General features: G+C 35.0%; 1 protein-coding gene across 19 annotated transcripts in view; it reads left to right on the forward strand.

Moving 5' to 3' along the window:
* Window positions 1-12,664, forward strand: part of OMA1 (OMA1 zinc metallopeptidase) — a 177,154-nt gene that overhangs the window by 38,168 nt on the left and 126,322 nt on the right. The window lies entirely within an intron of this gene.

Consider the following 12,664-nt stretch of genomic DNA (forward strand, 5'->3'; position numbering starts at 1 on the left):
ATATCATTCTTTTACGTGAAGCTGCCCAGTTTTTCCAGCATCACTTTTTGAAGAAACTGTCTTTTCTGCATTGTGTATTCTTGTCTCCTTTGTCGTCATAGGGTGTAGATTTATTTTTGGCCTTTTTATGCTGTTCCACTGATCTATATTTCTGTTTTTATGTTGGTATCATACTGCTTTGATGATTGTAGCTTTGTAGTGAAGTCAGGAGGCTGATTCCTCCAGTTCTTTTTTTTCCCTGAAGATTGCTGTTCAGGGTATTTTGTGTTTCCATAGACTCTCAAGCCATTATATGAAGCCACCATCACTCTAATACCAGACAAAGACACCACAAAAAAAGAAAATTATAGGCCAGTAGCACTGATGATCATAGATGGAAAAATCCTCAACAAAATATCAGCCAGTTGAATATAATGATACATCAAAAGGATTCTGTACCATGATCAAGTGGGATTTATCCCAGATGTGCAAGGATTTTTCAATATCCACAAATCAGTTAATATTATACACTACATTAACAAACTAGAGAATAAAAACTATATGATAATTTTTACAAAATTCAACATCCATTTATGATAAAAAAAAAAAAACTCTCCAGAAAGTGAGCATAGAAAGAACCTACCTCCACATAATAAAGCCCTTATATGACAAATCTACAGCTAACATCATTCTCAGTGGTGAAAAGCTGGAAGCATTTCTGCTAAGATCAGGAACAAAACAAGGACAAGACACTCTCACCATTTTATTCAACACGGTTTTGGAAATCCTAGCTATGGCAGTCAGAGAAAAAAAGAAGACATAAAAGGAATCCAAAGGGACAAGAAATAAAATTGTTACTGTTTTCAGATGATATGATACAATACCCAGAAAATCCTAAAGATGTTACCAGAAAACTCTTAGAGCTCATGAATGAATTCAGTAACGTTGCAGGATATGAAATTAATACATAGAAATCTCTTGCATTCCTATACACTAAGAATGAAAGATCAGAAAAAGAAATTAAGGAAATAATTCCATTTACGTCACATAAAAGAGAGTAAAATACCTAAGGAGGCAAAAGACCTATACTCTGAAAACTGTAAGACACTGATGAAGGAAATCAAATGAAACACAAACAGATGGATAGATATACCATGTTCTTGGATTGGAAGAGTCAGTATTGTCAAAATAACTCTACTGACTAAGGCAATCTACAGATTCAGTGCAAGCCTATAAATGACCAATGACATTTTTCACAGAACTGAAAAATTGTAAAATCTCATTTTAAAATAGCCTCAGTGTGTTCTTCTACCTGTAGGTGTCCAGTTACCCTCTGCCACAGTCCTTTGTAGTATTACCTATTTTTATCTACCACACATCTTTGTGGAATACAGGAGAGAACACCAGAATGACTGGAACAAGTGTAGGGTGTTAATACCATTCCAAAGAAAAATTTGGAGCTGCTAGTGTCAGAATTTACCTCTTGGATAAGGTGATGGCTGGTGGGAGTTTGGTTGGATAGTCTAGGTGAATGGAAATAGCAAAATTCAGAGACACTTTTCATCTTTGTACTTCTAATGATAATTTTGGCTACAGGTAGGGTCTACTAGGTATAGACCTCATTCCATATTTTTCTCTAACATTGTTTTGACGTTGGGAAAAGTTCAAATTACAAGAACAGCTCTTATACTCTTACGAATATCATATACTGCTTAGTTTCCAATTGAATAGTAGCAAATTCTTCATCAATTAATATGTCTCAGTGCAGATTCCTGCATATTGATATTATAGGCTGAATAAACTAGATCCTTATTTAGTTGTAAATTCATGACATTATCACTTACGACTAGACTGAGGCTCCTGCAATACTCATAGGCCTCTGGTTGCTCACCAGGAGAAAGGAAGAGTAAAAATCATGTCTACCATGTTCTAGATTATGGGCTGGCTACCGTGTAAGAGTTCTCACATTTAAACCCAATGATCCACTGCTTTAATTTCATTTACATTTAAATTTGAGACTCCTGGAGACTAAATTATTGGCCCAGGATGGAATTGGTCCCCTTTGGTGTAAATTGTAGCTCTGTTGCTTACTGGCTCTATTACCTTAAGCAAATTTCTTGACCTGTGGGCCTTGGTTTCTTCACCTGATCTGTAAAATGAGCATAATAATAGTATATACCTCATGAGGTTGTTGTGATATATAAATGAGTTAATACTTGGTACATAATGTCATGTAAGTGATTATTAATTAAATAAAATAAATAACTGGTATGTTGAACCCAATCTCCCTGGTTCTAAAACCCCTGGTCTTCCCATTACCTCAACATAATATCTCAAAAAGTATTCCAGGACCCAAGTATTCCAAAAAAACGTATTTTCTTATGTTTCCCTTGGACAGCTGAGGCCATTACTAGATCTGTTTATAAGAGGAAATGTCTAGAAGGTGACCATCCTTCCCTCTTGATGTACTTCCAGACACTTGATAAACACGAATTCCTTACTTTGTCGTAATTTTTATTGAGGCAAGTGAGTTATGCTTGTGATAGCCTAAATATTTATTTTTAAAATTTTGATATCACTTCTTTTTCTTATTGTGGTAGGAACATTAAACATGATATCTGCCCTCCTAACAAACTTTTACTTGTATAATGCAGTACTGTTAACCACAGGCATGATGTTGTACAGCAGATCTTCAGAATTTATTTACCTTGTGTAATCGAAAATTTATGCCTATTGAGTAGCAATTTTCCCTTTCTCCCTACCCTCAGCTCCTGGCAAGCACCATCTGCCTTCTGCTCTATGAGTTTGACTCTTTTAAATACTTCATCCATATAAGTGAAATTGTAAAGTATTTGTCGTTCTGTGACTGGCTTATTTCACTTATGACGAATGTCCTCAAGGTTTATCCACGTTGTTTTGTATGGCAGTATTTCTTTCTTTTTAAAGACTAAGTAATACTCCATTTTGTGCATATGCCACATTTCATTATCCATTTTTAATTAATGAACACACATTATCTCCACTTCTTGATGGTTGTAAATAATGTTGCCAGGAACATAGCAGTGATAATATCTCTTCAAGCTCCTGATTCAGATTCTTTAAGGTAAATATCCATATGTAATAGTTGTATTTTTAATCTTTGAGGAACCTCCATGTATTTTCTATAGTGGCTCTTCTGTTTTACATTTCCACTGATGGTGTTTTAGAGATCCAGTTTCCCCACATCCTTGTCTTGCCAACAGTTACTTTTTTTTTTTTTTTTTTGATAATAGATGAATAGATATCCTGACACATGTGAGGTGACATCTTCTTGTGGTTTTGATTTGCATTATCCTATGATTAATGCTGTTGGCCATTTTTTAATATACCTGTTGGCCATTTTTATATTGTCTTAGAAAAATGTTTATTCAGTCCTTTGCCCATTTTTAATCGGCTATTTGATTTTTGCTGTTGAGTTGTAGGATTTTCTTATATTTTTTGAATATTAACCCCTTATCAAATACATGGATTGCAGATATTTTTCCTATTCTGTAGGTTGTCTTTTACTCTGTTAAGTATTTCCTTTACTATGTGGAAGTGTTTTAGTTTGATGTAGTCCCACAAGTCTCTTTTTGTTTTTGATGCCTGTTCTTTTGATGTCAGATCCAAGAAATTGTGGCCAAGACCAATGTCATTAAACTTTCCCCATATGTTTTCTTCTAGGACTTTCATGGTTTCAAGTTTTATGTTTAAGTTTTTTATTTTGAGTTGATTTTTGTCTGTGGTATAAAAGTAAGGTCCAGTTTCATTCTTGCATGTGGATGTCTAGTTTTGCTGACACCATTTGTTGAAGTGACTATCCTTAGCCCGTTATATATTCATGGCACCCTTGTTGAATATCATTTGCCTGTGTTTGCTTGAATTTGTGTCTGTGCCGTCTATTCTGACCAGTTGTTCTATATGTCTGTCTTTATGCCAATAACATTATGTTTTAATTACTGTAGTTTTGTATTATATTTTGAAATTAGGAAGTTTGATGAGTCTACCTTTGTTTTTCTTTCTCAAGATTCGTTTGGTTATTTGGGGACTGTTGTGTATGAATTTTAAGATTTTTTTTCTATTTCTGTTAAAAATGCCTTTGGGATTTTGATAGTGATTATATTCTGTAGATTCTTTTGGGTACAGTGGGGATTTTAACAGTATTAATTCTTCCAGTCCGTGAACATGGGCTGTCTTTCCATTTATTTATATTTCCTTTAATTTCTTTTATCAGCATTTTGTACTTTTTATTATACAAATCTTGGAAGTTTATTCCTAGGTATTTTATTATTTTTGATGCTATCATATGTAGAATTATTTTCTTAATTTCCTTTTTGGATAGTTTGTTTTTGGTGTTTAGAAACACAACTGATTTTTGTATGTTTACTTTTGTATCCTGAAACATTTGTGAATTCATTCTGGCAGTTTTCTTTTGTAACATATTTAGAGTTTTCTTTTTTCTTTTTTCCTTTTTTTTCCACAGCTGCACTTGTGACATATGGAGGTTTGGCTGAGGCATACACTATAGCCATGGCACCACCAGATCCAAGCTGAATCTGGCACAACTGGATCCTTAACCCATTGAGCAATGCCAGGGATCAAACCCATATTCACACAGAGACATTGTTGAGTCCTTAACTTGCCGAGCCACAATGGGAACTCCTATTTAGGGTTTTCCACACACAAGACTATGTCATCTGCAGAGATAATTTTACTTCCTTTCTGAGTTGTATGACCTTTTTTCTCCTTCTGCCCATAATTGCACTTGCTAGGACTTCCAGTACTGTGTTGGATAGAAATGTCAAGAGTGAGCATCTTTGTCTTGTTCTTTTTTATTTTTGCTTTTTAGGGCCACACCTGCGGCATGTGGAAGTTCCCAGGCTAGGGGTTGAATTGGAGCCATAGCTGCAGGCCTGCACCACAATCACAGCAACACCAGATCTGAGCTGTGTCTGCGACCTACACCACAGCTCATGGCAAGGCCGGCTCTTTAGCCCGCTGAATGAGGCCAGGGAATGAATCTGCATCCTCATGGATCCTGGTCAGGTTTCTTAACCACTGAGCCATGAAGGGCACTCCATCTCTGTCTTGTTCTTAGAGGAAAAACTTTCACTTTTTCATTGTTAAATATGGTGTTCACTGTTGTTCTTTTTTTTTTTTTTTTCCATGTATAGCTTTTATTATGGTAAAGTAATTCCTTCTGTTCCTAGTTTGTTGTTTTGTTTGGTTTTTTTACATTAAAGTGTGTTGAATTAAAAAAATTTTTTTGCTCTAACTGATATGATCATATTAGTTTTATCCCTCATTCTGTTAGTGAAGTGTATCACATTACTTGGTCTTTCTTTGTATGTTGAACTATCCTTGCATCCCAGGGATAGAGCCCACGTGGTCATGATATGCTGTTTTTTTAATGTGCTATTGAATTTGGCTTGCTTATATTTTGTTGAGGGATTTTGCATCTATGTTCGTCAGGAATATTGGTCTATAGTTTTCTTAGTGTTTTTGTCTGGCTTTGGTATCAGGGTAATGCTGACCTTGTGAAATGAGTTTGGAAGTGTTACCTCCTGATCATTTTTTTTGGATGAATTTGAGAAGAATTCACATTAATTCTTCTTTAAATGTTTGACAGAATTAACTAATGAAACCTCCTGGTCTAGAATTTTCTTTGTTGAAAGATTTTTTTTTTTTATTACTGATTTAATCTCTTAGCAGTTTTGGATCTGTTCAGATATTCTGTTTCTTTATGATTTAGTCTCTGTAGGTTGAAAATTTCTAGGATTTATCCATTTCTTCTGATTTATCCAATTTGTTGCCATATAACTATTCACAGTGGTCTCCTAGGATCCTTTTTATTTCTATAGCTTCAATTGTAATGTCTCCTTTTCAATGTGTGATTTTGACTGTTTTTTTTCTTAGTCTAGGTAATGGTTTTTCAATTTTGCTTATCTTAAAAAATCATCTCTTAGTTCTTTGATTTTCTTCCTATAGCTTTTCTATCCTCTATTTTGTTTGTTTCTCTTATAATCATTATTCTAACTTCTCTGAACTTTGGGCATAGTTTGGCCTTTTTATACCTCCTTAAGGGGTACATTTAGGTTACTTATTTGAAATCTCTTTTAATGTAAATGTTCATTGCTATAAATTTCTCTCTTAATACTCTTTTTGCTGTAGGTTTTAGTATGCTTTGTATTTTTTTGTTTTGTAGTATCTTGCTCAAGGTATTTTATATTTTTCCTTTGATTCCCTCTTTTACCCATTGGTACTAGGAATGTGTTATTTCATTTGCACACATTTATGAATATTTAGTTTTCCTTTAGGCTGTTGATTTCAAGTTGCATTTCATTGTGGCTGGAAAAGATAGTTGTTTTGTCACCTAACATGAGTTCTATCCTGGAGAATGTTCCGTGTGCTCCTGAGAAATTTTTGAGGCTGAGTGACAGAAAGAAAAAAGATTAGAGTACCCATTGTGGCTCAGTGGGTTAAGGACCCATCATTGTGGGGTTCTATCCCTGGCCTTGCTTGTTCAGTGGGTTAAGGATCTGGGAATTCCACAAGCTGTGGTGTAGGTTGCAGATGTGGCTCAGATATGGTGTTACTGTGGCTGTGTCATAGGCCACAGCTGCAACTCTCATTCAGCCCCCAGTCTGGAAACTCCCCTATGCCACAGATGCGGACATAAAAAGAAAAAATATCCTTTCATCCCTGGGATAAATCCCACTTGATTATGGCTTATGATTTTTTTTTTAACATTTCATTGGATTTGGTTTGCTAGTATTTGTTGAGGATTTTTGCATTTATGTTCAGTGATATTGGACTGTAATTTTCTTTTTTGAGTGATATCTTTGGTTTTGGTGTCGGGGTGGGGCAGGCTTCATAGAATGATATCAAAAGTTTGTTCTTTCCTCTGCAATTTTTCGGGATAGTTTCAGAAGGATAGGTGTTAACTAGAAGGTCAGTTTTATGTTTGGTAGAATTCCCCTGTGAAGCCATCTGGTCCTAGACTTTTGTTTGTTGGGAGTTTTTAAATTATTCAATTTAGTTACTGGTAATTGGTCTGCTTTTCTGTTTCTTCTTGGTTCAGTCCTCAGAGATTGCAACTTTCTAAGAGTTTGTCTATTATATTGATATATCTTCCTAATAGTCTCTTGTGATACTTTTTATTTCTGTGGTGTCAGTTTAACTTCTCTTTTTTTCATTTATGATTTTATTGATTTGGGCCCTCTCCCTTTTTTTTTCTTAATGGGTCTGACTAAAGATTTATCAATTTCGTTTATCTTTTCAAAGAACAAAGTTTTAGTTTCATTGATCTTTTCTACTTTTTTTTTTTTTTTTTTAGTTTCTATTTCATTTATTTCTGCTCTTTTTTTTTTTGGCTTTTTGGCTTTTTGCCATTTTTTGGGCTGCTCCCGCGGCATATGGAGGTTCCCAGGTTAGGGGTCTAATCGGAGCTGTAGCCACCGGCCTACGCCAGAGCCACAGCAACGCGGGATCCGAGCCGCATCTGAAACCTACACCACAGCTCACAGCAACGCCGGATCGTTAACCCACTGAGCAAGGGTAGGGATCGAACCTGCAGCCTCATGGTTCCTAGTCGGATTTGTTAACCACTGTGCCACGATGGGAACTCCTATTTCTGCTCTATCTTTATGATTCCTTTGCTTTTACTGACTTTGGGTTTTGTTGTTCTTTCTCTAATTCCTTTAGGTGTAGGATTAAGTTGTTTATTTGAGATTTTTCTTGTTTCCTGAGATAAGCTTTTATTGCCATAAACTTCCCACAGCTTTTCCTGTGTCTGATAGGTTTTGGATTGCTGTGTTTTCATTTTCATTTGTCTCTTGGTTTTTTTTTTTTTTTTTGATGTATTCAATGATCCATTGGTTCTTTAGTAGCATATCGCTTAGACTCTCTATTAAGTAGGGAAAAATCAGTAAAACCAAAAATTTGTTCTTTGAAAAGATAAAATTAACAGACCTTGAGCTAGCTGGACTAATCAACTCAAATTACTAAACTCAGAAGTGAAGGTGGGGACCCTTACTACTGATTATACAGAAATAAAAAGGATTGTAAGAGAGTGCTACACAATTGTATACCAAACAATTGGATAACCTAGATGAAACGGACAAATTTCTAGAAAGGCAAAACCTACCAAGACTAAATCATGAAGAAATAGAAAACCTGGATAAACCTATAATTAGTAATTAGATTGAATCAGTAATCAAATATCATCCAGCAGAGAAGAGTCCTGGATCTGACAGCGTCACTGGTGAATGATTTAAAGAATCCTTTTCTAACTTCCCACAAATTTAAAGAAGCAGGAACACTTCCTAACTCATTCTGTGAATACAGTGCAACTTTAATACCAAAGCTAGACAGAGATACTGTATAAGAAAAGAAAGCTATGACTGATATCCCCTATGAACATTGATGTAAAAATTCTCAACAGAAAACCAGCAAGTAGAATTCAGCAGCATTTTGAAAGGATTATACACCATAACTAAGTAGCATTTATCCCTGGAATGCAAGAATAGTTCAACATATAGCATATTACTTTAATCAATTGCTATGTCAACAAAATGAAGGGGAAAAGCTATTTGATTATCTTAATTGACACAGGAAAAGCATTTGACAAAATTCAATACCCTTTCATGATAAGGAACACTCAGCAAAATAAGGGTAGAAAGAAATTACATCACCACAATAAAAACCACATATGAAAAACCCACAGCAGCAAAGGCTGAAAACTTTTCCTTTAGGATCAGGAATGAGGCAAGGATGCCCACTTTCACTTCTATTCAGCATAGTACTGGAAGATTCTAGCCATAGCATGAAAAAGGCATCCAAATTGGAAAGGAAGAAGTAGAATTATCTCTCTTTGCAGATGAAATGATCATATATGGAGAAAACCCTGAAGACCCTGCCAAAAAAAGGTGTTTAAACTAATAAACGATTTTAAATTTAACAAAGTAGCAGGATATGAAATCACACAAAAATCAGTTGTATTTCTATACATGAACAGTGAACAATTTGAAAAGGAAATTACCAAAATAATTCCATTTACAATAGCATCAACAAGAATAAAAGACTTGGAAATTAACCGGGGAGGAAAAAGACTTGTACAATGAAAACTACAAAAAAATTTCTGGAACAATTTAAAGAATACATAAATGAGTGGAAGAACATATTATGTTCGTGGATTGGAAAACTTAATGTTGATAAACTGTCAGCACCCAAACCAATCTACAGATTCAATGTAATCACTATCAAAATTCCAATGACTTTTTTTTTTTTTCTGCAGAAATAGTAAAACCCATTCAAAAATCCATATGCAATCTTAAGGGACCTGAATAGACAAAATAATCTTGAAAAAGAACAAAACTAGAGGACTCACACTTCCTGATTTCAAAACTTACTACAGATTTGCAGTAATCAAAAAGTGTAGTATAGACATAAAAGACAAAGATCAATGGAATAGATAAGCCCACAGTAAACCCTCACGCATATGGTCAAATGGTTTTTTTGTCAAGGGTGGAAAATGGGTAAAGGACAGTGTTTCGAGGAAATAGTGCTGGGAAAAACAGGATATCCACATACAAAAGAATGAAGTTGGAACTTTACATAACACTGTATATAAAAGTTAACTTAAAATTTAAGGACCTAAGTATAAAAGACCTAAAACAATGAGACTCTTAGGAAAACACTTAGGACAGAGCTTTACAACATTGGTTTTGGTAATGGTTTCTTAGATATGATCCAAAGGTATAGTTGACAGAAGAAAAATTAGACAAATTGGACTTCATGAAAATAATAAAAAAAAAATTGCCTCAAAAGACACCACCCACATCTCCATCCTGTTGGCAGACACTGAGGCTGAGGGTAACTTTGGTGCCACATGCAATTCTGAGGATGTGGTGCCTCAGAGACTTCCACTCCGTTCCCTGAGGACTCCTTGTGTCTCTGTTGTTCATCTCTCCGTGGTACATGTGGTCTCCTGGCTTAGAGATGCCCAGTTTTCTTTTGTAAGGAGCAGGACATTGATGTCAGACTGACTGCAATTCCAGACTCTGTGGTCCACTCAGCAGAACACTCTGAGAGGCTACGGTGGGTGAATCAGATGTTGTTCCTGCCCTCAAAAAGCTCACAAAACAGTGAAAAGAGACTGTCTATTGATCTGTTTACCAATAAGCACAATAAAGTGTTAACTAAGAAACAAACAAAAAAGACACCATCCAAAGAGTTTACTCACAGAATGGGAGGAAATATTTGCAAATCATATATCTGATAAGGAAATAATATCATTACATAGGGAACTTCTAAAACTGAACAACAACAACAAAACCTGACTCAAAAGTGGACAAAAGACTTGAATAAACATTTCTCCAGAGAAGAAATGTGAATGGCCAATGATAAGCACATGAAAAGAGGTTAACATCGCTAATCATTAGGGAAATGAAAATCAAAACTACAGTGAGATACCACCTCACACTCATTAGGATTACTAGTATCAAAATAGCATGAAATAATAAGTGCTGGCAAAGATGTGAAGGAAATGTGGAGAACTCTTGGGAGTTCCCTGGTGGTCTAGTGCTTAGGATTTGGTGCTTTCATCACTGTGGCCTGGGTTAATTCCCTAGTCTGGGAACTGAGGTCCTACATCAAGTGGTTTCATGCTGTAGCCACAAAACAAAAACAAAAACAAACAAACAAACCTACCAAAAAACCCAAAACAAGAAACCAATAGCAACAATAAAAAAAACAGAACTCTTGTACATCGCTGATGGAAATGTAAAATGGCATGGCTACTGTGTAAATTGTATGGTGGTTTTTCAAAAAATTAAAAAATAAAATTACCTATGATCCAGCATTTCCACTCATGGATATATCCCCCAGAGAATTGAAGCCTAGGTTTTGAAAAGGTATTTGTACACTCATATTCAAGCAACATTATTCACAATAGCTAATGTAGAAGCAACCCAAATGTCCATTGACTGATGGATGGATAAGAAAAATGTGTTATATACAGCCCTAAAAAGAAGGAAATTCTGTAATATGCTGTAACATGGATGAACCTTGAGGATATTATGCAGAGTAAGATAAGTCAGTCACAAAAGGACAAATAACCATGTGATTCCATTTATTTGAGGTCCTTAGAGGTAGTCAAAGTTGTAAAGACAGAATTGTAATGGTGGTTGCCAGGAGCTGTGGTGAGGGAAGAATAGTTATCGTTTAATGGGTATAGAGTTTTAGTTTTACTAGATGAAAAGAGCTATAGGTATAGGTGATGGTTATGGCACCACAATGTGAGTGTGTTCAGTACCACTGAGACACACACTTAAAAATGGTTAGGTGGTAAAATTTATGTTATGTGTATTTTACCACAATAAAAAAGAATTGTATTGCTTTAAACATTGAGTTAAATTTACTTGAATTTCAAATTATTTTTCTTTTCATTTTCCAGTATTTGAAAATGATATTAATGTTTGTGAAAAATAATGTGGCGTGGATCTTGACTACCTAGAGTAGCATATGATGTTCTTTATTTGCGTTTTTAGCTGTTGTCGTTGCACTGTTTTAAGGCCGATAGCATATTCAGACTTTTGACAGCATGTTTCAGTCAATGCAGTGTAATTTTTTTCCTTAATTGTTTTACTCAAGAGTAAAAATATTTGGGAAATTCACTTTTCTCCCAGTCGTATTTCATAGAAAAAGTTAAGAAATGTGAAAAAATTGAACAGGCATTTAGTAACACTTACTAAATCACCTTATGTATGACTTAGAAAATAGTTTACTATAAAAATAACATGCTTAAATGTAGTTCAGAAGTGAAAGTCCACCATTAAACATCTCAGTTATACTCTTAAGGCAGCTACTATTAATGGTTTCTTGGAGTTCCCATCATGGTATAGCAGAAACAAATCTGACTAGGAACCATGAGGTTGCAGGTTCGATCCCTGGCCTTGCTCAGTGGGTTAAGGATCCAGAATGAGCTGGGGTGTAGGTTGCAGACTTGGCTTGGATCTAGTGTTGCTGTGGCTGTGGTGTAGGCCGGCAGCTGTGGCTCCAGTTGGACCCCTAGCCTGGGAACCTCCATGTGCTGCCAGTGAGCCCTAAAAAGAAAAAAAAAAAAAACAAAAAGAAACAGAAAACTGTTTCTTAAATAGCTTTCCAGACATATTCTTTGCATAAATAAGTGTATGTATATGATGAAATTGTACATATGTATACAGAGATTATACACCCCCTTTTTAAAAAAGACACTAATGCTTTTGTAAGGTATTTTAACTGACTTAAATATGTTCTTCAGTAAACTGATTAAGGAAAAGTAGATAAATTGATGTGCACATTGAAAATATAACTGTCTTTATATTTATTTGAAGTCTTCTAATTATTCTAGTGGTATGGATTAAGACTATAATTTCTTTAGTATAGTTTAATAACAGATTAGATTTTAAAATCTTTTAATGAAAACAAAAAATTTTAATTTGCATGGAGGAGTTTTGCTCTTGATACATGTTCTTAATATCCATCATATTGAAAACAGTGGGTTGTCTTTGGGAGTGGGATTATTGTGAATGCTGTATAGGGCGAGGAGGGAAGGAGGGTTCTTTTGGGTTTTATAATACCATATTTAAAAAATTTTTAAAAAATAAAAGCCATGAGCATGTTCCAC

The sequence above is a fragment of the Sus scrofa genome, chromosome 6 (assembly GCF_054392235.1).
Source record: "Sus scrofa isolate SSC_HxYL_T2T_F1_AM1 chromosome 6, Sscrofa_HxYL_maternal_Yorkshire_Landrace_v2.0, whole genome shotgun sequence".
Taxonomy (NCBI): domain Eukaryota; kingdom Metazoa; phylum Chordata; class Mammalia; order Artiodactyla; family Suidae; genus Sus; species Sus scrofa.